The sequence below is a fragment of the Varroa jacobsoni genome, unplaced genomic scaffold (genome assembly GCF_002532875.2).
Source record: "Varroa jacobsoni isolate VJ856 unplaced genomic scaffold, vjacob_1.0 scaffold_593, whole genome shotgun sequence".
NCBI classification, from domain to species: Eukaryota; Metazoa; Arthropoda; class Arachnida; order Mesostigmata; family Varroidae; genus Varroa; species Varroa jacobsoni.
Window position 1 is genome coordinate 237469 of NW_019213495.1, and position 6072 is coordinate 243540.

A 6072-nucleotide genomic window follows, 5' to 3' on the forward strand; every position below is an offset into this window, starting at 1 on the left:
TTTGCACTTAAAAACAATGACACAATTCTGCCGATGTTTTCCGTGCGAAATTTTTTTTTGGTACGGTGTCTCCTATATGACGTATGCTGAATCACTGTTCCGCCGGAACGATGTCAAAATTGACTAATTTTATACCTTCTTTCATTCTTTCCGATATATATATATATATATATATATATATATATATATATATATACGGCCATGAAGTTGAGCTTGGCTTTGGCTTATGCTGCAGCTACGTATCACAATTTAATTATTCTTTGTTGGGTGGATCGAAGATAAGAACCATAATAAGTAAAAACATCTACGTCTACATTTCGTGCGAGATAATTGATATAATTAATAAGATACGACAAACGAATGTATAAGTGTTTGTTGTCTGAACTATCCCTAAAAAAAATTATTTTTTTTTACCAAGGCGGAAATCAATCAACGCCACGATTCCTATCATGCACGATCGACAAAAATAATATATATCTATTAGTGCAAAATACGTGAAGGGCCATCTCACATGCAACAGCAATATTGGCCTGCATCACCTGTTTATTAGAAACTGTAAAACAAAAATTACTTCGATACAATTGGTTAACGAATTTTATTTTTATGTAGAAATAAAAGATGGATTTTATCAGAAAAAAGACCAAACAAGCAACAATGTCATGGGACTCAGTCCGAAGGTGTTCGTTTCGTATTAAACTCATTACTTTTCCCCTCAGTGAAGTCATTTCTTCGCTACGATTCTGCTTTCTACTTGCACCGTTAATTGGAGCTAGGCGGCGACAGAAAGAAAAGAAGACTCGAAAATGTTTTAGAATTACGTTAGCAGCACAGAGTGACTACCCATCTCTAACATAGGGCTACTATAAGGAAAAGCTGTAACGGCTCTAAGCATTTCTTCACGTCGGTTCGTCATAGAGCAATATTCAGTAGCATTTGAGTGACGAGGTAACGAGCGTCGGCCGAAGCGTCGAGCGACCATCGAATTTTTTGTCTCTCAAGCGATATGCAAGTTGTATTGCGGGCTTACGCAGGGAAGGCCAGGTAGTGAGGTACCGGAAAGAATATTGGCGTTGCTTATGAGGGAGAATCCGCGAGGTAACCAGCCGCCGCGAACTGTTCGAGGAGCGTTGAGGTTCTGTGGTCGGGTGAGAAAGTATCGGGGGCGATGCTGAACTAGGAACCGGTGTGGCACCAGTCTTATCAAAAACCCCTTGGAGCCTGAGAGAGATCTAAAGGGAGGTAGACAGACAGACGGGGACCTGCCACAGACTGGTGTGCCAGATGCATGAATTACCCTGCATGGTGTTTGCATTCACTCAGCGAGAGACGTTTAGATTGGTCGTTGCAGGAACTTCAATTGAGGAACGCTAAAGGATTCTATAGGGGGTTCGAAAGCCTCGATGCGATAATGGGGGTTTATTCGGAAGCCGACTTGCTGCAGGACAAAAGCCTTGGATTTCCTCGCTTCACACAGGTCCCGAGTTCATGACTCATCAATTGACAACGATGCTGTTGGAAATTTATCCATTCAGGCTCGAGCATACGAACGCTATACAATTCATACGCCTATGCTTAATAACCTACTATGGTCATCAGCTCCGTTCTACAGATTAGACGTGAATCACAGGTGAGTGAGTTAATATGTCGTTTGCTCCTCTCTTTTATTGCAGCCGCATCATCGTTTTCTTGGCTCGCAATTCATGTGGCAATTAGAGTTTGAACGAGGAAATAAATTGCCGCTTTCCTGAAACTAATGCATATTGGTTGGCAAAAAGGGACTTTCTAATACCCCATAATCCCCAACCCGTTATGGGGTATTAAAAAGATTACAGACAATTCGAACCTGGCCGAATAACTATATTGTAGCGTTATAATGCTAAGTCACACTCCCAAATGTCCCTCGAATAGCTTCTAACGGCTGATGATGAATGCTTGTGCATTTAACGCTACCTGTCAATTAGAGAATAAATGAATAAAATACAAAAATGGTTGCCACCCTCCAAACTTAATAGATAAAGAACAACTGAATCAACCACCGGCCATTCCTAACCAGGGTAACAATTTCCGCCAACAAATACAACCAGGTGTTTTTATGGCGCAGCAGTATTCTCCTAGGGTTTCAGCCTTCTCGATTACTTCATTCTGGACCTAGGGACAAAAAGCGAAATCAATCTAAATCTACGGTAGCCTCTCGCAATAACGTTAAAGTCGTAACGTCTGAAGTTATCTTTCGTTGTTTTCGCAGAATGTCGGTCGTTTCTGACCTTCTACAACGATTTGTCTTTATGCCGGCAGAACACGAGGGGTAGGGGTGCAAGGGGCAAAAACGAAGAAACAGAGCTGAGAGAGAAGGGGGGTGTTGAGATAAGTTAATTTTACAGTTGCAAGACAATTTAAACAATACGCTATTATTTTCGTTTTATTACGTACCTATTTCCTGTTCGTTTATTGTATACATATACATATGTGTATATAAAAGGCGCTGTATTGTGTCGAACGTAAATCTGTGCAGTTAGCAGAAGGTCTGCATTCTAGAATAACCCAATGAATGAAGCTTATTGTGTTAGTTTTATCATCGAGCTAAATTCCAGTGCTTCTACTTCAGCCCAACCACACTTTTAGCTAATGCTGAAAACATAGATAAATCATAGTGAAGTCTTTTGTCCTGAGGGACAGAATCCCAGCTCAACCTACTTTTTTTTTTCGACGCTGTCAGTGGATGACTTTGATTTTTATGCAGCGAAGGAAAATCATAATGGGGTCCTGAACTGATTCGCGACGTTGTTTGCTCCTACATGTAGAATAGTACAAGCAGTACAGAAAATGATTGCATCACTCGTCCATAAAGCAAATTTCTGGCTAAAACAGTTGTCAGCCTTAATTAATTCGTTAATTAACAGCGCCGGCAAGATTCGTAAAATCGCACAGGCTTTCTTGCACAAATGTACAATGTCACCATGTGTTGACACGTCATGTTCGCGTCTCGTATCCAATCTACGTATCAACTTCAGATGTTGCGCAGGCTTTGCAAGTAAAAGTACAAAATTAAACGAAAATGTACTATTTGTTCTGGACTTTTCAAATATGCAAACCTTTCAAGGCTATTACAAGGTCGCCTAGAACTCTTGATTCTTAGAACAGCTAGGCATTTTTGTCCGGCAAAGGCAGTAGTTCCCTTTGAAATAGCCAAGATACAAGCAGTGTCGTTTCTCAAGAATACCACCACAAGCATCCTATTCATCTATCGAGGGTTTTGACCCCTTGTTAGATAGAGTAAGCAGAGAGACCGCGAGCTCTTTCCAGAAGCTCCATACTCATTCATGTCCTTTTAGCTGCTCGCTTTACATCCGCTTGGTTTTTCGGCAAAGTATCCGCCCACCACGAAAAGCTCGAGGACGAGTTTCACTAGTGGAGTTGCAATCAATGAAGCTTTCTCGTGTCCCATGCAACCCTTCCCACTAAAGAACATCAGAAAATAGTGACTTCGCAACACCATCAGAATCAAGTGTGCTCGGAGGTGCGAGCCTCGAAGGAGGCAATTTACGAAGTTCTTACGAAGTTTTGCAAGTTCTTCCGCCTTTAACATTTAGCGGATTAGCGAAATCGATTATCCTAACGTACGGCTATCGATCAAAGCAAAACTCACCATCATGTTAGAGATCGGCTTTTTGTAACTATCCAAGACAGAATGAACGAAATAATGAATAGAAGACGAAAAGTATAGGCTCGTCTGTATTTCCCGCCTTAATCGACTTTGACACGAGTGGAGAACGACTCGTCCTATATTGGCATTGTGATATGTTTTTGGCGCAACTGGCGCTGCTATTCGTGTGATCATTCCACAAGCATTTCTCATCGGAATGGCAAGTTTACCTGATGTGGACATGGGTTCGACTAGCTTGTCTGAACTCGACTCCACAGCCTGCGAATCTAGCGCTACAGCTTCCGTAAGCATTTGAGTTTGACGCAAAGTCATACTTCACCACATGGCACACGTAAGACCGAAAGGAGCAGAAGGCTGGTACCGTTCGAGATAAAAGGCCACCAATTTGACTTCGTAGTAAAACTATCCAGGGTAATCGGCAGCCCGTACACTGCATGTATGAAGCAAAGCCCGCTCGGCCTGTTTCCGTTAACGCTGAAGAAATCTAAGCAGCACGCATAGCTTCTCGAAGGACAGTTTGCGGATACGCCTTGCCGATGACTGCGCGGCCCTTCTTGCGCCTACTCTCATCACCTTCAGAGTGAAGCGCCGCTTTCCACAATATCAATCCGATTAGCAGAACTTAAGGTTTTATTCTAATCGGCTTTTATCGGCATCGTCGATATGTCAAACAATGCCTTACGATTTTTCGACATTTTTGAGTCCTTTTTAGCAAAAATAACTGCGAAATTAGAAATCTAGCATAATGTAATTGTATATGACGAAAGCTGGCGAATAAATGACGTCCTCATTGATACTATCTCGATTAGATCGACCGAGTAAAGCAACTACCCTAGCTTCGAATCAAGTCACGAATATTTGCTCGCCAAAACAATGGTCCTGTCCATGGGTGCGCCGCTGTCACAATAACATCGTATGCCCAGCTCACGATGTTGTGTGCCCGACTATCCAATGAGCTCGGTCTTGATTTACCGAAAATTGATTGAAGCAGCCTACTTTTAGTGGAGTCTTGAATGACGGCTTCCGATCTACAAGGACTATTCGGTAAATTAATCGTCTAGATAAATCTCTTCAGTGGCGCTGGCGTCGATTGGGCTATGATGAACATTTCAGCTAGGCAAGATGGAGCCAGAATGTAGAAATAATCGCATAGACTTCAATGAAGAAACGCTTTATTAGAATAGAAACTTGTTATGTTGCAACAATTATGGCATGAATGTATCCATCAATTCAATTAGTGTTTAGATAGAATGCATTTCTCTATAGTGGTCATGTTTTGTATTGTATTATATGTCATTTAGGTTACGTCACTATGGTTAATTATTGGTTAACGCGGGCGGTCGGGGTTCGATTACCCGATGGGGAAATCGTATGGTGATTTTGATCTGTTGGGTATATAGCTATTGAATTTTAGTGACACATAACTATAACATATTGCAATTCAGCTACAGGAAAAATTCATAGAAAAATAAAGCACCTAGATACAGAGAGAAGCACTGTCGTCCAAGACAACTTTGGGTATAGACGACAGTTATGAAGGACAGAAAAAGGTCGTGTACCTGACATCCTATTGTCGTCTTGTATCCTACCTGACATATATGACTTTAGCGAGACGAAATATGGTTGCTTGTTGCAATTGTCTAACATGTTTCCGTTTTAATCTACGGTCCGTTTAGCCCTAGCTTTTCACAGTTTGGAAAATAGAAATCTGTTGTAACCGCTAAATTAATAGTAATTAGAGTAAGAAGATAACCTACGTTTCATACCACTGATCGATTTACCGGCCTGCCCCTAGCTAAAGCTTTGCTACATGCCGCGTGGAGCTGTTTTTGCTGAGGAGACAGATTGGCTTTGATCATGTAGCTATCTAATCTCCTCACTTCATTCGTCTCCCAGCTCTTGGATTTAGCTGAGTTTACCAATGACGGACTGCAATTCTGATTACATCACTGTTATATCTATGCCAAGACAGACACTCGAGTACGACGAAAAACAGGGTTGAGGGGTTCTGCGTCCATTCTGTGCGTTTGAGACATGTTTCTGTTGTTAATCGTGATCGCTGCTGGCGCTCTCTCTATTTGAATACGACTCATTCTTTCCCGTTTGGCTTTTTGCAACATCATATCCCGATAAAAGCAAAAAACACCATGTTTTACTGAGGCCTTTTATTCGGCTTTGGCTTGGTTATGGTGCATGCCTCGCGTCTTCTCTGGCGGTGACGATTGAGTAGGCCCATTGAGCTTAAAGTCGATGTCACAGCGTGAGATAATATGGTATCTGCGCTGCCGGCCACGTCCCTCTCTTCAGCTATATCCTCTTTTTTGCACTCGCCGCTCGTTTAATTGCTGCATAATATTCCACTGGCGAAAACACCAAAAACGTTGTTGGGCGGAAACCATTCGAACTCC